Source organism: Pongo abelii, chromosome 9 (genome assembly GCF_028885655.2).
Source record: "Pongo abelii isolate AG06213 chromosome 9, NHGRI_mPonAbe1-v2.0_pri, whole genome shotgun sequence".
NCBI classification, from domain to species: Eukaryota; Metazoa; Chordata; class Mammalia; order Primates; family Hominidae; genus Pongo; species Pongo abelii.
Genome location: NC_071994.2, coordinates 57,850,791 through 57,875,002, shown reverse-complemented (window position 1 = coordinate 57,875,002; position 24,212 = coordinate 57,850,791). Strand labels below are relative to the sequence as shown.

Genomic DNA, 24,212 nt, shown 5'->3' with positions numbered 1-24,212 from the left:
TCCTGAACCAACTGATCCTTGCTTGGTGTTCTGAAAGCAGCCAGTATCACCCCCCTCTGTCTTCCAATTTTGATCCTAGTCATATGTGAATGGGTCTTTAGCTCCCGCTAGCCTGTTCTGGCATGTTTGTGTCCCCTGAAATGTCTACCCAGAGCCCCTGCAGTGTCTGCTTAGAGCCCCTGAACACAGTGGGTCATCTCTATTGGAGCACAGGACTGCAAGAGGGATACAGTGACCTGGAGCAGACAGATGCCACAGTAGCAGTACAACAGCCACATTTACACATGAACATCTACTTCTGCAAATCTAAGGAGTTAAGGGTCTGTTTTCCACTGTATAAAATAGGGATTTGCTTTACAGAAGATGTCATCATGGAATTCTTTTAGTTAGAGAACTTTACAAAAAACTGTCACCTCTTGTTATTTTTCACAGATTTGTTTACTATGCAAAGCTAGGTTTACCCATATAACAATATTTCGGTTTTTGTTGTTCACCTTCTGTAGGAAGATCTCTGGGAAAAATTTTATTAATCTGAGCTTTCTTTTGAGGGCAAGAAATTCACCTCCTTCTTTTGGAAAGAATGAGCGACAAATGATCCCATCTGAGGTTCTTTTCCAGATATGCTTAGAGCCCAAGTTTCACAGATATAGATGACAGAGTCCAGAGAAGACAATAGCTTATGTTTAAGCAAATCAAGACTGGCTTTCCTAGTGGAAACAGATGAAATCTGTCTACCTTCACCTCATTCTTTCCAGTTTTCTCCAACCATCTACCCCTAGTCACTATTCAAGATTCATCTCACATTTCTATCCATTTGAAACCTTCTCTATCACTTTCCTCTTATTCTTTCTTCTCTCACTCCTTTCAGTTCTCTCCCTGTTTTCCTACCCGATACATCATTTCACTGAATCACCTGTGGCTTAAGAGCATGCATTGTGGTCAAAATGATGAAAGTCCTGGTTCAGTGACCTTCAGAAAGTCACTTCACCTCGGTGTTCCCCAGCTTCCTTCTTTGTTAAATGGGGAAATCAACAGCTGTTATAACCTGGGCTTGGTATGAGGATCAAATGAGAAAACACAAGCACTTAGCAAGTATCCACTAGACAGTAAATATTCAGTAAATGCTGACCAGAAACAGTAATAGTGGTAATTACAATAATTTTGTTCCCAATTAGACTCTAAGATGCTAGAGGGCAGAGATTGAGTCTCAGATTTGTTTTCTACCCTTCAGAGTCATAGCATAAATACTCAGTGTATTTAAAGAGGCTTTATATTTTATGTTTTCCCTTCTGTCTGCTTTATTAGAACTGGATTTAAATACACTTAGTGTTTTGCTGATACTTAGACCCATTTTATAGAGTGCATGAGTCAGTGATTAAATTGTTTATAAGTGTTTATCTTCCTAGAGCAATAAGCATCCGGACAAAGCCTTGTGCTTTAAAAACTCCTGCTCTTGGTCAACTCGCTGAATGAGTGAAAGCCCAAAGGGAGAGCCACCTTTGCTCTTTTAGTAAGAAGTGAAAGTAGGCCTGGTTATTGAAGGAGCCAGAAAGGAAGAATTAGAAACAGCTCTGAGAATGGGGAATTCTTGTGGGAGATGTCAGTAACCCAAATTATCTCTCATTTCAGCAGCCACTAAAAAGAGCCCCACTTGGCCCCTTCCCCTGGAGGGGTGACCTCTCCCCTGAGCCAGCATGATGGGCCCAGCTGGGGTGAGGAGTGAGCAGTCATTAGGGGTTAGGTTACCAGTGAGCATGATGTCAGGGTGGCTCCTGGCTCCTAAGAGCCCCATGCTAGCCAGAGAGAAGAGTCAGTAGCTGTACCCAAAGACTGTGCCCCTCTGTGGAGCCCTGCTAGGCCTGGAGCTCTGGATGGATGGCAGGAGGGTGTCGATGGCTTCTTCTCACCTGTAGGAGAGCCAGGGCTGCTCTTCCTGCTTCCTGCTTGCTTCTTCTAGCTGGGTTGTCTTTCTGTAGCTTTCCTTGGGATGCCAGTTTGCAGAGGAAGGGTACCAGGAGCCCCTGGGTGAGCAAGCACGTGGGTGGATGAGTTGAAGAAAGGCTTCAGATCCCTAGGATGGATCTGCCAGAGCTGTCAGTGGTGGATCAGAGGCAGAGAGTGATGCTGGGAAGAGCTGGGTCTGGAATTAAACAGACTCCAGATAAAATCCTGGATCCAACTCTTACAGTGGAACCATATGCAAATCACCTCTCCCTGAGCCTCAGTTTCCTCATCTGTAAAATGAGGAGAATAGCACTTTTCAGGGATTTTTTTTTTCTGTTTAGGAGAGAGCACCAAGGCTGTCTGAGAGACCCTGAGAAAACACAGAGAATGTGCATAGTGAGATCTGGACACATGGCAGCCACTTGCTGTCCCTTCCCCATCCTCCCACTCTCAAGTATTAAATGGATAACTAGCTAGAGTATACTAGCTGCAGTTTAGGAGCTGCTATGATATTCTAATGATGTGTCAGCTCTTAATTTTTTGTTTAGTGACTGTTGAGAGCAGTTTTTCTTAAGTCTGATGAATTCTCTTTGGTATTTGGGTCATTAATCCAGAGTCATCATTATGCAGACAAGTACACTGAGGCCCAGAATTGTCATGACTAGGGTGGGAGAACCAGCACCAGGCTCTCAATCTGGGTCATGCGGCACCATTTGTAATGTCCTGGCCTCTCAATGTTGTCACAGCCTCTGAGCATCTGATTCACAGTTCCCTCTGCCAAGAAAAACCGTCACATTGATTGTGCTGACCTATTTGTCCACCTTTAAGATTCGGATTGGAGTTGCCTCTTCTGAGAAGCCTTCTCTGCCTCCCACCTACCCACTGGGTTGGGAGCCTTTCCTCTGACTTCCAAGGCCTCTTGAGCTGACTTCTATAGTGGCACTTCTCACACTGTATTGAGGAAAGCTGTTTCCGTGTCTGTTTCCCCTACTTGACAATGAGCTTTTCAAGGATTCAAGCCAAGTCTTACATGAGTAAGACTTCATATTTCTGGTTTTATGTCTGGGACATTGCAGGTACTCCAAGAACTATTCATCCAAACAATGAATAAGTGAATAAGCAAATACCAAGAGTATAAAGTGCTCATGGTGGTGGGGTTTTCCAGAGAGCTCCCACTGGCTCTCTAGATCCCTCCACCCATCTGCTCTCAGAGTCATCTCTGCCTCTCACTGGGATGGTCTCCTTGCCAGTGGCCCAGAGTGCAGCTATTCCTTGCTTGAGTTGTATGTCCATCCTTGTGGGCCCTAAGGACTAGAAAGCCTCCTAAGTCAGGTCCAGAGAAGCCCAATATTTAGGGTTTGTATTTAAGACAGCTCTTGCAGCTTTCTCATGGCTCTATCCTTGGCTGACATCCTCACAAGGACTGAGTTCCCAGAAGATGCATTGATGGAGACATCATTATATTGTACCCCAGAGCTAGAATAAATAACTCTTATGTGCATTCATTCATTCACTCACACATTCATTCAATGCATTCCTCCTTCCATTAGGACACATAATCACAAAGTGACTGTCTACAACTTTATCACTGACATGGCTCCCGTGTCATTCAGAATAGGCAATTAGATTTTCCCAAAGGCCAGATTTGGGGATCAGAAGGGCAGGCTGATGGAGCATCGACAAGTACTCTGCTGTTAGCTTTAAAATATGCAGTAGAATCCTGAAATAATCTGAAATAGTATGTCTCTCCCACTCTTTCTGCTTCATATTCATGCACCCTCAATGTCCAGTAGCAGGTTCAGAGCCACAACTGCAATTTTTTCCTCTCCCGAGGCAAGGAACAGCCAGCCAGCCAGACCAAGAGGTCCTACAGGATTTGAAGTCCTTAAAATAGTGGCTACATTGTTTGCTTTTGGGTAGAAACAAACAAGCAAGCTTCCTCCTGGCCTCCCTGTTCATCTCTAGGTGAAGTGAGGAAAACTGATGGAATGTTAAAGGGGCCAAGCTTCCTCCCATCTACTGCAGCAGGACTGTATAAGAAGAAACTGGACCTGAGGTGTGTGTGGCCTTGGAAGAGCCATTTCACTACTGTGAGCCTCAGTTTTCTCATCTGTATGATGAGGCTAGTAATCCCAGCCCTTTATCCCCTATAAGGTTGTTATGAGGGTTAGATGAGGTCATATTTGTGAAAATAAAAAGAACACTAACAGCTAATGTTCACTGGGTACTTACTATATATCAGGAACTATTACAGTTTATATTTTATAACTAAAGGACCTGAGGCTAAGGGAAGTTAAAAGTCAAAGTCACACAGCAAATAAGTGATAGAGCATGTATTTATTGTCTGACTCCAAAGCCTAAGTAAGCTTTTAATCATGATACCATATATTTTTTCAGATTTTAGCTGTGCAACTTTGGACAAGCTACCTTCCTCTCAGGTCTGAAAATGAGACATGGCTCAGATTAACGTTCAAGTCCCTTTTAGCTCAAAATTCCTGGTTATATTTTAACAAAGTATACAGACACACACCATAACTCTTTCTTTCTCCAAGTTTGGTCTTCTTTGAGCGTGGAATGACTTGACTATTTGCAGACTGTAGCTGAGAAAGTGTGCTGGAGAAGCAAGCAGATTGTAACGCACATCTAAATAGCAGAGCCGAGCTTCCTAAGTGGGAAATGGATGTTGTAATACAAAGGCAGTTAGCAGGGTCCTTGGAGGTTTCAGCAGGATGTAATTATGGTTCTTTAAAAAGAGGCTCACATATGTTTTTGAGCAAACTTAACAGATGCCCGGATGTCATGTCTATATTCTTTAGGGAGTCTAGGATGACTAATTTTCTACAGCAACTTTGCATAGCACATTGGAACGACCCATTGCAAATCAAATCCTAGGGTGCAACTTAATGAAAGCTTTTATTGATGATTCAGATTAATAATCTAAAAACCTTTATAAAATGACCACAACTTCATTTCTGGCTGGTCTACTCTGTGTTTGATAAACAAGATAGACAGTTCTCTCCATAGTTATCACTTAATGTGATTTCTTTTTAAAAAGAAATCTTTAACCAGGCCTGTTCATGGAGACTGAGGGTTTTAATGCTGTGTGGCTCATTTCTAGTGCAATATCCTTTGCAAACTTTTGCAACTTCCTTAGAGATTTTCTTTGAGCTAGGTGCCCTAGGGAATCTTCTAGATGGTTCACTAACATTTTATTGTAGAATGAAATGCACATCGATTCTACAGAATCAATGCTCAGTTAAGGCAGTTTGGGGGCCATTTCCTTACCCCAGCATACTCTATCTGAAAAAGCCTCTTGGAAACCCATGTCCTCCTGAGGTTGTTGTGAATATCGAGCCAGTGCATCAGGAAATCGAAAGATAACAAGTCTAGTTTCCTTTGGTAGGCACCTTGACATCTCTTTTCTTGCTGGAGCTTTAACCAGTCTGATAAATTTCCAGTTAAGTCTTTTGAATCAAGTGGCTCTAAGACCTGGTAGAGGCTTCTGGGTTCACTTCTCTGTATTAGCTGCCTTGGAGCTAAGAAGTTTTCCTCTTAATAATAAACAGTTGAAGATGGTTGAACACAGAAGCCTTGCATGTGTTTGGTTTGGGCAGAATATCAGCCTTTCAGTTGCCTCCAACTATTCATAACCCTCCATAATTTCATAGCCATCGATTTTCCCTTCTCCCTGACACGCTCTTTCATTGGCCTGTTGCCCACATCCTGTAATTGTGCCAGTCACCCCTGCGACCTTTCCTTTGCTGAGCTCAATTAATAATGTACTCAACACATTTCCCTGTTGCATCAAATACCAATTTGGCCTGAATGAGTGAAAGAATGGCTAATGAGGAAATGGTTAAGTCTTTCTTGTTGGACAAGCCTTTACATTGAGCCAGTCTTGGGAGATGGGGGAAGAGAGGAAGCTGCATTGTACTATTTGCTCAGCAAGTTTTTCTCAAATTCCACAGCAGAGACTTGTTCTAATTACCGAGGTCCAGCTATTGTGCAGGTGAGAATGTGTCATCTGATATGGAAGACTCTGAGCATCAAAGGCCTCATATGACACAGTTTTTGGCACGTGGTTGCCCACTCCTCAAATGTTTCTGCTAAATATTTTAGACCATGTGGAGAACAATTACAACATGGAATGGAATGTTTATTTAGGAAAGGAGGAAGCAAGGAGAATAGTCCTCCTTTTCCTCTGATACTTCGTGTCCTAAAATGGCCTAGGAATGTGCTCAGTCAGAGAAGGACTGGCCAGCCTGGATTGTGTAACAATCAGAGGATAACATGGGGCCTGTGCTTGCAGGCTCCCCACCGTGCACAGATACATCATTTGCAGTTGCTTTGAAGGCCAGCTTTGTTGACAGCTAATGCTAAGGGGACATGCACCAGGAGATATGGCTTCCAACCTTGTGTAACAGCAGCCAGCTGGGCTCTCCAATTCTGAATTTTGGGATGATTCCATGGCTTCATGGGAAGAGGGCGTTTTCTTGATCGTTTGCTCCTGAGCTGCTTGTAGCCTCATATGTAGAATGTCAGAGATGGAGGTTCTTTTAAGACCTTCTAGTTCAATTCCCATTTTTCAGACAGAGAAGCTAGGGTCTCAGATGGCAAGAGACTTAATGTCACACAGCAGCAGGTTAGCCTCTGTAATCATTGCTGTCGCTGGAAAAGGATTACAGAAAAGTGAAACAGCCAAAATAACCAAGCTTTATTGAGAATTTACTCTGTGCGAGACCCCATGTTAAAAATTTTACATGCACTATTTCATTTAATCTTCAGGAAAATTCTGGAAGGTAGATACAGTTTATTATCTTTATTTTTTTTCCACGGGGCAATGCCGTTTGGAGAGAATAAGTGTGGAAGAGCCAGCACTCAAATCCTTACCATCGGAGGCCAGAGTCTGCATTCTGAATCACCATGTTCTTTCTGTTTCCATCTGATTCTAGTTTAACCCTCCCTCATTTTACAGGTTAACTCTAACCCAAAAAAGGGAAGCAACTTGCCCAAGACCCCTCAAATAGTGGAAAATATTGTTATGGTGACTGAAAGTAGTTAACGTTCGCTGAGTACTTACTGAGTGCTTACCAGGGATTGTGCTGTGTGCTTTTCATTCACTTGTTTGTTACCATAATTCTAGAAGAATGTAGGTAGTACTAGCTGAAGTAACTGATGGCTAGGGAGCTTAAGAATAACGTATGCCATATTTTATAGTTATTAAGTCAAGATTCAAGAGGAAGCCATCGAACTCCAAAATTTGACTTCCCTAATTCTGCTCTGCCAGACCAGCATCTTGGAATCAACTATGCCTACCTTTTTCTGTATCAGGTTTTTTGTTTGTTTGTTTGTTTTTGTTTTTGTTTTTTTGAGACGGAGTCTCACTCTGTCGCTCAGGCTGGACTTGGAGTGCAGTGGTGCAATCTCGGCTTACTGCAACCTCCGCCTCCTGGTTTCAAGCGATTCTCCTGCCTCAGCCTCCTGAGTAGCTGGGATTACAGGCACCCACTACCACATCTGGCTAATTTTTGTATTTTTTAGTACAGACAGGGTTTTACCATGTTGGCCAGGCTGGTCTGGAACTCTTGATCTCAGATGAGCCACCCTCCTCGGCCTCCTGAAGTGTTGGGATTACAGGCATGAGCCACTGCACCTGGCCTATTTTTCTGTATCACAGTTAATCCTCATACTAACCCTGTTGGTAAGGAATTGGAAAACCTGGATATAATTGTAGCTTTGCTACTAAAGGCATCATGTTTCTCTTGGGGGAAAGTCACTTCTGCCTCTGAATGCCTCAGTTTCCTCATTTGTAGAAGAGAGGTGTCATCCTTTTATACCATAGCATCTTGTGAGACACTGAATATGCACTTGATTCACTAGCTGAAAAGTGCTGAATAGAGATTCTTCTGACTCCTTCAATCAGGTCCCTTTATCCTTTGAAACCTGGGAGTTTTCTCTGCTGCCCCATCCACTGGGCGCAGTACTGGATGGTCCGCATTTGTTGTGAATTAGGTGACAGCTGGGCTTGTATTTTCTTCAGATGGAGCTTGGCCTGGGTATTAAATAGCTGTCAGTAAGACCACTTTTCTAACTGGTGCAGAGGAACAACAGAGCTGGGCTGGTAGTCTTCCCTCCAGATGTCTGGGTGTGCTTGCAGAGGGGAGCAGTGGGGTCTCCAACACTGAGTCCCCATCCCTTTGTGCTTGAAGGATAGCACATAGAAAACATTGGCCCCAAACAGAAAGGCTGACCCCCGCTCCAAAATCCTAGCTTATTTCTATGTGACTGTGGAGAGAGCAGGCCTGAGAGATATTAGTAATAAGTAAAGCTGAGAAACAGCTGTGGAAACCAGGTTTCAGGAACTCCTGGCCCCATCAGCACTACGCTCTAATTATCTCACAGCGTTTGGCCACGTGGGCTGTTGGAGTTTCTAGGAAAGATTCATTTTAACCTTAACCAGTATTATTGCATTTCTTTTTATCCAGATGGGAGAATATTGTTTCTTTCTCCAGTCTTCACTGATTTCTCATTTTTAAATCCTGCAGAACTTTATTCTCTTTGAAACCTATGAGGGGCAACGAATATTTTTGGGAGTCGACTTGTTGTTGGACACTTTTACAGGCATTATCCCATACCATTCCCACAGAAACAGATCATCTTTCCATGTGATGTTCACATTCTCTTTCTTTTTCTCCCAGGTTAATAAGGTCTCCTTCTGGCTCCTCCTCTGAATGTTAAGTGCCCTGGGGCTCAGAACTTAGTCCTTTCTTCTGTTCCCTGGAATTTTATAAGTGATCTTATTTAGGCTTTTGGCCTTACCTTTCATCTCTAGGTTGATAACTCCCCAATTTATGACTCCAGATCCAACTATTCACCTGTGCTCCAGCCTCATGTCCCCCACCTGGAAGTCTGAGAGGCACTCCAAGGTCTGGCCTCTGCCTGCCTCTCCCCTCTCTTCTCTTTCACTCTCCCTTTGGCCACAATGACCTTCTTGCTGCTCCTTGAATCTGCCAACAATTCCCACCTCAAGGTCTTTGCACCTGCTTTTCTCTCTGGCTGGAAAAGAGTTCCCCCAATATTCTCATGGCTGTATCACTCTTCCTTCAGGTCACCTCCTCTGAAAGACCTCCTCTGATCACATCATCCAAACTAGTCCCTCCTGCAGGACCCCATCTTCCACTCTGTAGCCTCTTACCCTCCCTGTTTTTTTTTGTTTGTTTTTTTGTCATAGCACTTGTCCTACCTAAAATGATATTGCATGTTTATTATATACCTGTTCATTGACTGTCTCTCTCCTCAGACATAAAATTCACAAAGGCAAAAGCATTATCTTCATGATCGCCGCTATAGCCCTGAACCTAGAATGTGGCTGCATGTGGCCTGGGGCCAGTGAATATTTGTTACATGTTGAAAGAAAGAAAATATGACAGGTAGGTATCACCTCCAGTTTTATAAATGAGTCAGTGGAGGCTGAAAGAGATAATACACCCCACATCACCTGCTTTTTTCCCCCTCAGAAAAGGGGGAAATAGTTTTAGTCAAAATAACCTGTATGAAAACAAGGCATTGAGTTATTTTTATAATAATTTATAACTTAAAAATAACAGTAGATCTTTCTTAATTGTCCAGATAACAAAACTCAGTATGTGCATTTTACAGCAATTATAATAATGTTATCATGAACATAATTTACCACACGTATCACCAGTCTTGTTTTCTTTTTCTCCAAAACACGTGCTTTTCTGACTTCACACGTAATCTTGCTTTCTTGTTATTCACTATGTATCAATGAACTTGGCACCATACTTCTTTGCCAGCTCCAGCAGATGACAATTTATCTAGGAATCTGAATACCTGACACATCCAAAGAGAATTTTTCTGAAAAGGTTTTTTTTTTTTTTTTTTTTTTAAAAAAAAATCAGCTATTAAAAGGCTCCCCATGTAACTGTCCTCACTGAAGGATGATTTGTGATAGTGCCTGGCACTTGATCGCAGGGTGAGCTATCAGTGAGTTGACTGGATGGTCACATGGCACCATGGTGTACTCTCTAGCAACACATATGACACATAGTTGAGACATCCTCAGTCACTCACATACTTTAGCAGAAACTAACTGTTTTGATACTTTATGTTGCAATTATGCAAGTATACTTTACATATCCTTTTAAAAATCTGCACAATAGGAAGAAACACCATCTGTCCTTTTGATTCTAAGAAGCCTTTACTGGAAATATCATGAATTCAGGAGAGATCAGGATGTGGACATTCAGGGTATATAACGTTCTGCCCCTTTGTTGTCCAACTGTTTGGCCCACCTGGCAATTTGACTCCCATTGTATTACTCAATTCCTCTCCTAGGTTTTCCTTCTCTTTGGATTGGAGCCTGTCTCTGTCTTTCCATATCAAGGCCTTGCCGCATCCCCTTTCTGATTCTCAGTCTTTTAGGTGCACAGAAACTGACTTTGATTGTAGCTATCCCTTCTGATCGGATACTGCCTCTGACAACAAGATGTTCCCACTTGGCTCACCCAGCTTCCCAGTCAAGACCTAGACTCTGATGTCCTTCTCTCTAGCCACATTGGAAGCTCCTTCTCGACAATAATGATCTTATACTTCTGTGTTCCTTCCAAATTCTAGCCCGAGACTAATTAAAATTAGTAAATTCTCATTTGTCCAACTTCTTGGTTTGTGGCAGCCAATTGTTCTTTCCATGATCCCTTTAGCTTTGAGTAGTTACAGTCCCACAAATCTGGGTAAAAACCCTTTCTTCCATAAGGTTATGGTGGAAGACCTCTGCAGAAGCACTGTTTCCCTGCTGCAGACACTCATAAGCAGGTGTGTTTAAATTTATCCCAGAAGATGGCTGGGCACAGGCCGGGAAACAAGAGATCAGTCAGTGAGAGCAGGCACCGTGTTGGTGCTCCCTTCTCCTACAGTCTAGTAAAATTCTTTGGGGTCCTATTCTTTTCCTAGTGCTTGAATTTCAATATCTACCTCCTCCCCTACAAACTCAGCTCTTGCTCTACATCAGTCTAAATTTACTGGTCTCCCAGCCTCTCCTTCCTATTAAATTAGATATTAGAGAGATCCATCAAGCCAGTGCTGCTTGAGTGTACAGTTTACAGTCCCTGTGCCTAAATCACTGGATGCTGTGGCTTGGATGTACCTAAATTTATCCACAGAATTACATGAAACCCTCTTGTTTTCACTTGTGCAGGTGTTCAGTTCCCGTCACACTACCTAATAAAACACTGAACTCCCCTGGAAGGTCTCAGCAAAATAATCCCATGTTCTTATCACTTGGCATTCCTACAGCTCTTTATTTTTTATCTTCTGGTGGTGATGGTGGGGGGTGTGTGTTTACGATCATTTTATTAGCCTTTCCACACAAGATTCGCTTTTTATTAAAAACACAAATATCATTATAAATATCTTGGTAGAGAGGTAGAGAAGGGATTTTGAAAGAGACTAGGCAAAAGGATTAAAGATCTATATGTTTAAACTGTTGCTAAAATAAACGCTCACAATATAGCCATTAACTTTTTTCTTAAAGGTAGCCTTCATTAACTATCTTTCTAATGGGAAGTAACAGCTGAGACCTTAAAAGCCAGATATGTTGCAGGGAAAGGCAAGTTTATGGAGATCATGTTAAGAAAAATCTGGTGTTTAGAAAGTCTTGTTTTCTATTTTCTGTAGTTATTTCCTACTCAATACTTTTTCTTATTTGTGCATTTCTGGTTATATAATCTGGATCTTGTTAAGGCAACATTAAAGTGGATTTAAAAAACAAACAAACAAACAAAAAAACACTTGTTGGTGAAGCATCCTAATTGGTAAATACAGATAATAGGTACATGACATTTGGGAGTTTACAAAGCACCTTTATAATGATAATCACATTTACATCTCATGACAACCTTGAGACAGGTACACTTAGAAACCCCTACTGCAGAGGAGGAGATGAGGGCACAGAGGGGACGAGGGACTCACCTGCTGTTATACTGCTAGTGAGCAGTGGAGCCTGGACTTGAACCCAACTTCTCTTATTTCTGTTTCAAGGTCTTTCTATAATCACACATTATTTCCCAAAGAAATAGCCTTGTTCATTCTTTCAATCAACTGTCTGTCTATATCCATCCATCTAAAATGTTTATGAAAGATCTACGATATACCAGATACTGTCTAGAACCCTCAGCTTGGTAGGGAAGACAGCAAGTGAAGGGATGATAATAGTAAACTGTGACAAGTGCTCAGACATTAGCATTGGGGCTCTGGAAAAACAAAGAATGGACACTTAGCCTGAGGTGGAGGGGAAGCTCAGAGTCAGGGAAGTCTTCCTGGTGGAAGCAGTGCTGGAGCCAAGTCTTGACGTGTGTGGTGTTTAACAAGCATGTATTTCCCTGGGTTGTCCCAGTTTCCTAGGCACCACTTACTGGCCACTTCTATGTCACTCTTAGTTGAGCTCAGTTGTCAAGAAAGTAGTGGGGCAGAGCTAGCTAAAGAGGGAAAGACATTCCCAGTGAAGGAACTTTGAGTGGTAAGGTGGCCCAGAGAAGGCTGTAAAACATGGCATGGGGAAAGTGCCCCAGACAAGCATCAGGAGACCTGGTTCTGGCTCCCAGCAATCTCTGTCCTTTTTCTAGGCCTTGTTTTCTCAACAGCAATATGAAAGGATTAGATCTTTAAAAAGTTAAAAGGGTGGATTGCATTGCCCCAAGGAAGCAGCAAGAATAGGGCAAATAGGAGTGTTGTCAGGGAGCATGGAAGGGTGCTGTCTATGTCTTCTTGTAGTTTTACACCTGAGTACTTGCCATGGGGGCTGGCCATGCCTTCTCATAACCTTTGCACTAGCTCTTTCTTCTGCCTGGAAAGCCTTTGATCATCTTGTCCATCTGCTAGCCTCTATCTCCTACCCTGCTTTGTTCCTGTTCCCAGGCAGATTCAGGGGTCCTTCTCAGCTCCTGCAGAGCCCCGGGGCTACAGCATGTTTATCCCCCTCACTGTGTTTGGATATTTGCATGCCTCTCTCTCCACTTGGCCATGGGCTCCTTGGGGGAGAGACTGCAATTCTTATTTCCATATTCCCAGTATGCAGCACTGTGCTGAGCATGACACAGATGTGAATATATGAGGGGGGATTGTGGACTTGGCTTGATTATAGGTCTTCAAGTTGAAGGAGATTTCCAAAAGATGACTTGGGTATTCAGAATAAGATACGTTCATGCGCATTTTACAGACAAGACTCTCAAGGCCCTGGGAGGTTAGAATATGTACTGGGAAGGATAACCCAGGTCTCCTGCTTCCCAGGGCAATGGTTCTGCCACTCCATGAAAATTCCCAGGAATCCAATTTCATTTCATTCTTTTAGGAAAACAGAGGGGCCTTTTTTGTTGGAGTAAGCTGAAGGAGATGGGAGTGGGGTGTAACAGCTCAACTTGACTCTAGGAGTGATATGAAGTGTGGGAAGGTTCATTTGGGTTACAGCCTTTTGAATAGATTAAGGAGGTGAGGCTGGGAGGAGGCAGGTGGAAGATCAGAGGAGACAGCATTTGACAAGGCGGAGCTGTCCGGGGTCTGAACAAACAACTCCTCTCCGGAGAGACAGGAGCAGGGCTTCTCAGAGCGTATGTATGAGACAAGCTCCATGTGCAGTGAAGTGATGCGTACCGCAAACACATTTCTCCCATCCGCTTCGGCTGTCACAGCCCCGGCCCCCCTACACATGTCATTTGTCTTCTGGCTTCCAAGTTGCAATGGACTCTTTCAGGCAAGCCGAAAACAAGGACTGAGCTTTTGGGGATGCCCGCTTCATTTTCACGTCCAGTCTTCACCACCTTGGGGTATTCCTTTAGTTTTCTTTATCATCCCCCTCCCCTGAGTTTATTCCTTGGCAACATGCCCCTGGCTCGCTGGGGCCTATGATGCATCCTCCTGATGAAAGGCACCTTATCGGCTCCTTGGCAGACGTGGGGAGGTGGTGGAGGGTGCACGCACTGAATCGCTGATAGATGCCGTGCACGGAATCAGCGCGCACCCTTAATAAAGAGCGGCGCCTCACTATTTGTGGTGATAGGGCCGGTCGTGATAACAGCATCTCCTTCAGATTGGCTTTTGAAATGGCAGATGGAGGACTGGGTGGGGGTGGGGTAGGGAGTCGCTCACGGAGGAGATGCTCCCTGTCGTGAAACTGACTTCGTGTCTGCCAGTGCTCTAAGTGTCAAGCGGAGGACAGGTTTGGCGCCTTCTTTGATTGTCTCCTCTGAAAGAATAGCTGATCAGCGCACACATCTTAGTGCTGCTAAGGGCATGCAGCAGCTTCTGAGGATCCATCGCGTCCACAAGGCAGGTCATGCACTGGCACCCCACTCTGAGCTCCCTGAGGGCAGGGGCTTTGTTGTTTTCTTCCAGTTGTCCCACCCCAGGCTCGGTGCTGGGCATGTGGAGAAATTAAGTGTGTCAGCGGAGGCCCATGGCCTGAGTTCAAGCCCTGGCTTCATCCCTCATTCCCTGTGTGGTTTTGGGCAAATTACTCAACCTTTCTTGAATCTCTTCCCCAGTGTGTGCAGGGGCAGGGCAGAGAAGTTTCCTGGAAAGGCTGCTGCCAAAGCTGAGTCTTGAAAGAGGAGGAGGAGGACTGTCTGGAGGACTTTTGTGGGCCAGTGAAGTCGGCTCCATAGATCCACGGGGCTGGTGGTGAGGAGATTGGAAACTTGCAGTGTGGCTCAGGGTCAGACAGACTGGATGGGGCGTGAGCAGGGGCAAGGACACTGAGGCCCTGGTGACTGGGCGTGGGGCCACTAAGGGAATTAATAAGGTGGAAAAGTCAGAGGGGTCAGAGAGAGAACTATTAATATTTAGAGAATAAGAGCAAGGCCTATTACGTGGGAGCAAGGGGGTGGTTGAGAAGGGATGCTGTGAAGCAATGACAGAAGTAGGGATAATTTCAAGTGAAATTCAGAAGACATTCACATCCATACATCATACTTGGCTTCACTGGAAAATGTCCTTCTTCTGTCCATTTCCTAGTTATGTTCTGAAGCAGACACCCGAGTGGCTGTTGTGGAGGAAGGGGTAGAGAAATGGGAGGAGAGAAAGTGGCAGCCTCCTTAGATTACTGACACCTGCTGGGCTTGGCCACATCCGCTGTCCTGACTCTTCCCTCCTCCGGCATCTTCCTGGTCCTGCTGTGCCTCTGGTGAGCTGACCAGAGCCTCACATGGACTTCTTCCAGGTCTTTCTCTATTTCACGTCAGACTGCCTGCTTTCCTTGGCATTCCTCTGAGACTTCCTCGCATTCTCCTTTTTTCTGCTTTGCTGTCTGCAGGCAGAATCCAGCCACGTAATTCTCTGCTCACCTGCCAACAGTGTCTTCCCAGGAAGCACTTCTACTCCCACCAGCACCAATAATTTAACAAGCTCTTCCAAATCACCAAACACCATTCCAAAAAACAGATCGAATTAACATCTTGGTTAGCTTTAGTATCTATAGTTATAGACATATATAATAAAGTTATATAATTAACATAATTTACTATAGTTGCAAAAGGGATAAATACGGCCATGACGGTTTTTACCTTTCAGGCTCCTGCATAACACATCTCTTTTATCTAATCTTCTTCATCCCCTTATCGTTGCCATGCTACTTGCAGTTAACCATGTAAGTGGAATCTTTTTATGCAAAGAAATAAAACTAATAGTGTATATCTTCTCTCTACTCTGGCAACAGTCTAGTCAGTCTTAATGAGATTTGAATACAACACAGTGATGTTGATACCCGTCAAGCTTGTTACAGTGGGATTCTCTCCATATTGAATTTCCTTAGGCCACTGCTGTTCCCTTGCATTAGATACTTCATCCCTGTGGTTCTAAAAGTCTGGAAGACACTAGCTAGAAATTGTGCTGGTCTGGGAAAATCATGGCATGCTTGAACTATCTCTGGAATTTCCATGTCCTGTGATCTAAAGGGCTGCTCAGGAAGTGGAGTGCTTCTGAGTAGGTTACCATGAGGTGTGTGGGTGTGCAGGAGGGAAGAGCTCCCATCTCCGGGGATCTTCCATGACATTCTCCACGACAGCAGGCCAACAGGAAGTGGCAGAACCTTCATGACAAAGCATTGGAGGTCAATGTGCTCTGAGGCATTATGAGTCATCCCATGGTGTGACGTGGAGGAAGGTACACCCTCTGTCTGGATGGCGGAATCTGTGGAGTAGATTTTCTGCATAAATTATAAATACAAAGCCAATCATGCTGCTTCTCTGCTATGGTCTTTCACTAACTGCTTGCCACCTTTGCAAAATGCCCAAGCTCTTGAGCAGAACAAAGAACCACTTGTGTAAAGTGGCCAACTGTCCTGCTTTGCCTGGGATTTAGGGTTTTCCTGGGACATGGGACTCTCAGTGCTAAAACCAGGAAAATCTGGGCAAACCGGGCTGAGTTTTCCACCCTATAACTATGACCTAGGTCCTCAACTACCCCACTGCAGCCCCACCTCCTTCCACACACTGAATAGTAAGCACTAGTGGTTCTAAATGGGTTGTAGTGGTTTCCAGTGTTTCTTGCCTCTTTGCCTATACCTGTGTTCTCTCTGCTTCCTAGAAGCCTTCCCTGGCTTCCCTATCCTTGCCTAACTGATTCTTCTCATCCTTTGACATTCAGCCAGGTATCACCTCATCTAGGAAGCCTTCACTGACCCACCCAAGTTGGGGGAGATTCTCTCCTCTGCTCCCCCACTGTCACAGTTATCACTCTACACCTTCTCTGTCAATTTCCTTGTCTCTCTACTCACTGGACTTCGAGCTTTGTGAAATCAGGACCATGATTTATTAGACTTGGTATTCCTGGACCCTAGCACAGTAACTGGATATAAATGTTCATTAAACACTTAATTTAAGGATTTATTTAATTACATAAATATTGAAGTGAATGAATGAATGAATGAAGTCGTAAATGGTAAAATATAGTCCAGGTGCTGGGGATCTTTCAAAATCTGGGTGCCTGTGTTCTATCTGCAAGCATGTGGAGCAGTTTATGAAACATAGGGAGACCCTGACTCTTTCCAGAGATGAGAAAGGAAGTGTGGTAGCTCAGGGCCACCAAGCTTGCTGCCCAGGGAAGAGAGCGTGGATAGTGAGGAGGGGATATTTGATGAAGGTGGTGGCAGGATAGGGCTCTGAAGCAAGCTGGTGTCCTGGGAGCTGGAATTGGGAGAGGAACTGGTCAGCGCTGGGTATAAGTGGACCAAATAGAAATAACGTCAGGGCAAATGTGGCCATTTGGTTTTTTGGTACCAAAGAGATATTCTTAACTAAGATGCCTTCACAAATGGTGGCTGGAGCCAGAGAAAGAGAGATGGGAGAAACAGGAAGGCAACCAGAACTAATGAGGTTCCTTTTAGAGGGGCCCTTCCTGGGTTTCTGAGGGCAAGAGGGGCTGTGAAGGCACTAGACAGGACCTGGGAAAATCAAAGCAGCTCTGGGCAGTGTGTCCTATGCCAATCTGCTGGGTCGTGGCCAGAGCTAGTCTGCAGGCTGCTCAATGGGGCCATCACCACCTGACCCCCAGGTGGGAATGCTGCTGGAAAGAGAAGACTCCTGGGCTTCCAGGGGCCTGCCTTGTGTGCTGGAATCTCTGTCTGCAGGATGAATATTTCAGAAAGGCAGCTGGGAAAGGCAGTGCCTTTTTAATCTAAGCTGAATGGCGCCTGAGGGGGAAGGGCGCAGTGTCCTCGGGAGTGGAATAATGTGCTGCAACACCATGTTCCCCGTGTACAATGGGACAGGAGGTGAGCGTGGGAGACAGCTTTGGCTATAGAATTCTTTTTCTTTCGGCCCATGCTGAATGAGAGCCTGGAATTGTTGCCAGTGACCTTCGACAGCAGCACAGGGTGAGGCAATTGTGCCGACTGGCAAACCTTGATGAATTGGAACTTGTCGGGGAGTCAAGCAGCGTCTGCCGTTCATGGAGCAGCTCGTTCCAGCCAGATGCTCCAGCAGCCCAGTTATAGGCTGTGCTTTCCACACATGAGTTTGCTTCACGGCAACAACAGCTCAGTGGGAAGTAATTGTCTCCCCCACTTTGCAGAGGAGGAAACTGTGGCCCAAAGTCTAATGACTGAAAAGCACAATGCCTGGCACATCATCCCAACAATAGTAGCTGAAACTTAGATAAGGTTTGCTCTGTGTCAGACATTGTTCTAAGTGCTTCTATAGGTAGAACCCATTTCATCCATATAACCACCTCACATAGCTTCCATTATTCCACCCATTTTATAGATGAGGATGCTGAGGTATAGAGAGATTAAGTGGCTTGCCCGAGATTGCATAGCTAGTACATGACAGAGCCAGAACTTGAACCTAGGGAGTCTGACTCCAAAGTTTGAGTGCTCGAACATTTACTATACACTTTGTATATAGACAACACTCAATAACTGTCAGCTGCTATTACTCTTATTACCTCCAAAGGCATATAGCTTGTGAGGCCAGAGCTGGGATTAGATACAGGATGTCTGACTCCAGGGTATCTACATTGAACTTCTACATTAGGCTGATTGTGGGATTTGTGGATTTGTCTTGTTAACTGAGGCTTAGGAAGAAATCCCATTTGCCTTCAATCCTGTGACAGACACTACTATAGTGCACTAGCATCTGTATTCTCTCTGTCCTGGCTCACAGCCCCACCACGTACCCCTGCTTCCTTTACAGTTAACTGTGGCCATGTCAATGAATTCTAGCCAACAAAATTTGAGCAGAAGAGATGTCTACCACTTCCAGGCTTGGCCCCTCCTCCCGAATAACCTCATGATACCAGAGGACTTAAAGGAAAGTCATAAGGTGGCAGTAGCCTGTGTACTTGAATAGCTACATGGAGCAAAGCCCCTCAATTTGCCCCCAGCATTAAACTATGATGCAAGCAAGAGATCATCTTTTATTGGGTTAAGTCAATCAGTTATTTATATTGTTATAGCGGTCAGTTTCTCCCACCCCTGCTCCCAACAATATAGACCCTTGTTAAAAAGCCCTTGAGAACTGCCTTAGTCTGCGTCTCTACCACAGTAAAGAGAAGCTGAGAGAATCAAGTTTTGAAACAGCACAGACTTCGGCGTCACACACAACTGAGTTCTGGTCCCAGGTTACCATTTCATGACTGTGTGCCTCAACCTCTCTGAACTCCACGGGCCTCCTATGTGAAATCAAGGTAACACTACCCTTGCTGGTATTGCAAGGCATCAGAAGTAATTCAGCCAAAGCCCCAGGACAGTGCCTGCTGTATACTTGCTCAATAAGTGTTAAAGCTTTTTCCTTTCAATGAGAGAGCAGTTGGACAATATGCGTCAAAACCTAAATGTTTGTATTCCTGTTAACCCAGCAATTCCACTTCCAGGAATTTAGTCTAAGAAAATAATCTTGGATGCTCAAAGATTTAGCTCTTAAAATGTTTATCCTCATGTTGCATTTAAGTGAAAAGTTGGAAACAAGGTAAATTTTCAGCAATAAGAAATTGGGTAAATAAACCATGGTGCATCTATTTAATTGAGAACTGTTCAGCCATTAAATATTACGTAATAGAAGACTGTGCAATAACATGAAAAAAAATTCAGAGTAGAATATTCAAAGTAGAAGGAGCAAATTACATAACAGTGTATATTCCATGAACACATTTTTAAAAATAGAGACGAAAACATGTATATGCAGAAAGAAGAGACTAAAAGGATACATCTTAAAATATAAAGTGTTTATCTCTATGGAGTGGTATTTGTGTATTTTTCTTCTTTGCTTATATGTAGTTCCACATTTTCTACAGTAAACAGATATTACTTTGGTAAAGAGAGTAAAATTAGTTATAAAAAGTTATTTTTTGGCCTTGCCTGCATTAGCTGTGACCTTGAACATCCTTTATCATCTTTATCATTGTGCGGATGTTGACTTGGACAGTGCGAGAGACAAAGACAAATGTGAGTTGACTCAGGATATCTGTGGAACTATCTAGGATAGGGTTGGATTGCTGTCATTTGTGGCTTAATTGCGTGCTGGTTGTTGGATTTTTAGTATTATGGGTGTTTGCATGGACTCATGTGCGCCGCTCATCTCTCCACCCCTCGCCTTCCTTGCAAAAGTGCTGCTTCTAGTGTGAATCCTGTCCTGGATAGGACCATGTATCCTGCACACTCTCCAGGTGCCCAGTGAATATGAGCTTCTCTGGACTGACTGAAGACCACAAGATGAAAACTGGAAACTCTCAGCCTTCATACAACAAGGCATCTGGTATGGAAGTGTTCAGTGCAGCCTTCTCTGGCTGATACACTCGCCATGGACCTCCCTATCCCTGAGCTGGGACCCTAATGGATGTGTATGAGTTTGTCTCCAAGTTTGTAAAAAATGTGCTTTTGCAAGAATGAGTGAATCACAGACTGAAGGAATATATTTACAATGCATACATCTGACAAAGGTTTCACATCCAGAATATATAAAGATATCCTAGAAATGCACAATAAAAAGACAACTCAAAAAAATGGTAAAAGACTTGAACAAGCACTTCACAAGAGATATGAGAATGACTATTAAACACACAAAAAGGAGTTCCACAGCATTGATAATAGGGAAAATGCAATTTTAAACCACTGTAAGATACCATTTTATACTCATTAGAATGGCTAAAATACGAGAGTCTAACAATTCCCATAATTGGTAAGGATATGGAGCAAATGGGATCTCAGTTCAGTGCTATCGTAAAATCAGTTTAAATTCCAGTTTATGTTAAACTCTTTTCAAAATGATTTGATGTGACAAAATAGTTTTGGATAAATATGTTTATTCATTCATGCACTTATCCAACAGTTATATATTTAGAGTTCATGGTGAATAAAACAAAGTTAAAGCCTTCAAGAACCATAAAGACAGTTCGCAAAAGGAAGCCTTGTTAAGTTAGCCACCATATAGCTAGTGCAATTTATCGTATTTTCTTGATCCTCAGACATATGTATTATGTTACAACAAATTTCAAAATATACCTGACAACTGCAAAAAATGTTTTTGCACCAAAGATTGAAGTCTTGAGGCACCTGTGTTTGTCTGTCATTTTCTTCACAACTTAGACCTTTCTTCATCAGGAAAGAGATGATTTTTAACCTCTTGCCTTTGCCTCAGCATTTAAGTTCTTTGAAAAGAAATGCATATTAATGCACATGGTAATAATTATCTCATTCTATCTGTAAACTGTTTATTTCTCAACTGCCTTTTCAATATAGCTCCTTTTTTTTTTTTTTTTTTTTTTTTTTTTGAGACGGAATCTCGCTCTGTCGCCCAGGCTGGAGTGCATTGGCACGATCTCAGCTCACTGCAAGCTCCACCTCCTGGGTTCACGCCAGTCTCCTGCCTCAGCCTCCCGAGTAGCTGGGACTACAGGCGCCCGCCACCATGCCTGGCTAATTTTTTTGTATTTTTTTAGTAGAGACGGGGTTTCACCGTCTTAGCCAGGATGGTCTTGATCTCCTGACCTTGTGATCCACCCGCCTTGGCCTCCCAAAGTGCTGGGATTACAGGCGTGAGCCTCCGCGCCCAGCCCAATATAGCTCCATTTTTGACCCCTCAATGTAAAAACAACTATCTTAAATTAATGCAGTCTTAAATTGTACTTTGACATGGCTTTGTTTACTTGCCCCAAAGCATGAATGCAAGCAAAGATAAATGCATTTAACAATCGTTTGGGTGCCCAGCATTGAACCAAACACAGAAGGAACAGCTCTGAAGTGAAAAACTGATATCATTTTATAATGAGAAGGGTTCTGGTTTTGAAGTCAGAGAACTGGGTTGCTCTATTGCTCTGTGATGTCTTATGTGATCTTGGGCATATCCCTTTAATTTTCTAAGACTCTGTTTTTTCCTGGATGGAATGGGTATGATACTACCCATCTCATATGGTTGATTTAAATGGATCAGGTATAAACATCCTGGCATGTAATAGGTGCTCAATGAATGCCTGTTGAATCTGAATCTCAATGGAGGCATAAGATGCACTCCAACAGATTCTCAGAGACAGCGGGAGACAGTGGGGAGCCTGTATTATCAAGTTCACATTTGGACTGGTACAGCTTTTAGTGTAACTTCTACCCAAGGATTTTTCAGCAGCTTTCATTGAGCCATAGTATAACATCAGGAAATGTGTCAATAACTTTGACCTTGGTTTGGTAGAGAGAAAATGTGAGTTGGCATAACTAAAGTGAGTTTTTGAAACAAGTTCCAAAAGAAGCCCCTTATCTCTGTGACTCAAAAAGGCAATGGGTAAAGGGCAAAACAAGTGGGAGCACGGACATGATATTCAGAAATAATTTCCTGGAAAACAGTCAAGCATGGGAGGGGCCCAGGGTAAAAATAGAGGGAGGTGACACCCACTCAATGGCAGGACAGTGGGGTCTTTCTTTGGTGTAAAGTATAGGCAAAGGCATGGGATGGGTGCTGGGAGCTGCTTATCAAGGCTACACAGGTGGTTACTGCCTGATCCAGGACAAGAACTCACATTTCATCCTCCAAGTATCCTTTTTTGTTCCACTTCAAAATTTTCTTTGATAATATCATTTTCTTGGTCTCTCATTTGCTAAGTGTGCTCACACACACACTGGCACTCACACACACTATATACACATACACGAGACAGTTCATTGGTTCACGTTAATCATTTAAAGTTTTCCAAATCCTGCTGGGTAGGTTTTAAGCATCTGTGATCCCAATCAGCTAGGTGCTCGGGGAGCATGGTGGCGGGAGGAGGAGTAGCAGTGGAAGGACATCCCAGAGCTTTCTGTCTCTGAGGTTAGAGGATGACAGCTCTAAAGTAAAGGAGGTAGTTAGGATGCAATGGCATTCCGAGAAAGGGCTGCATAAAGACTGGAAGCGTGGAAGTTTCAGACACTGCTTGGAGTTCAGGCTGCTGCAGCATGGGCTGGGAGGTGGGTGGTGCAGGAGAGAAGCTGCTGAGTCTCACCACCCATTTCCTCCAGGGCACATTTTCTTCCCCTTCCCAGTTTTGCCAGCCAAGTGGAATGGAAAAGTATATTCTTCCTCAAGCAAAGAGAGAGGAAGGGATTGAGTAGCTGGTGGGTATTGAGTGAAGTTGCCAGGTTGCAGGCAGCACTGGAGACTTGACCCAGAGAGTCCCAGAGACTGGAAATAGAGGACTGGAGCCGTTTTAATGCCAGTAAAGATGGTTAAAACTGGTTCAGAGGAACAACTCTGTAGTCATTTGTTTTCTTTAAGTCTTCTTCTTTGCTATAATTTGATTTAAATAGAGTTCTTTGATTTTCAGCCTAATTTAAAAGTAGCATTTACAGAAAAAAAAGCTTAGTGGAGAGGAAAAACTTGCAAACGTGTGGTTCCCTTCTATGAATCTTTGACATGATTCACCCACTTGTTCTCTTATGCATCTCCTCTCTCAGTGAGCCAACCTCCAGCAAAGACATTGCCTGTGAGCTTGTTAGAAATGTAGAGTCCCAGGATCTTCCCCAAGACCTCCAGAATCGGAACGTGCATGTTAACAAGATCCTCAGGTGATTTGAATGCACATGCTATGATAATCATAGAAAGTATAACTAATTTCCTAGGAGATGAAACCTTGAAAACTCCAAGAAAGAAACGTTAGACTTTGGGATAGAAGGAACGGGGTCAAAGGATTTTAGAAACAATGTGCAAATCTTTGTATGTTTTAGAATACTTTATGAAACCGTGGATTATACAGTGCACATTGGAGTTCCTCAGGATAATGGACATTTATGACTGTCTTTGCAAACCCATCGCTTATCTCTGAAAAGACTTTGCAAGAGCCCAACTGTCCCAGCTGTTCCCAGTCCCAGAAAAAGCAGCTTTATCTTGGATGTCTTGAGTCCTGCTTCCTCACAGTAGAGTTTCATTGGAGATATTTAAAATTTGCCTGCTGATTCTCTTTCTTATTCTAAAGATTTTAATTACTAGGAATTAAAAACACCCATGTAATACATATTCCATCTGAGAATCTGTTTTTCTAAACTTCCTGTATTGTAATCTTCACAGAAAGATTGAACTATGAGATGAATGGGGATTTTGGCTGGGAGGAAGTCTGAGAGGGAGTGGGTGTGATGGCGGATTTTGGTGGATTTGGAGAAGGTTCTTGACCCTGAATGCTGTTTTCCTAGAGACTTATGAAATAAACATTAGCAGTGTAGGTACACTGGGCAAGATAATATCTGTGAAATCTTATTCTGTTGTAGGTATCACCCCTAAAATTCACAATAGCCATAGTTTATT

At 43.4% G+C, this 24,212-nt stretch overlaps 1 protein-coding gene across 3 annotated transcripts in view; it reads left to right on the top strand.

Moving 5' to 3' along the window:
* Positions 1-24,212, top strand: part of NAV2 (neuron navigator 2) — an 882,771-nt gene that overhangs the window by 125,038 nt on the left and 733,521 nt on the right. The window lies entirely within an intron of this gene.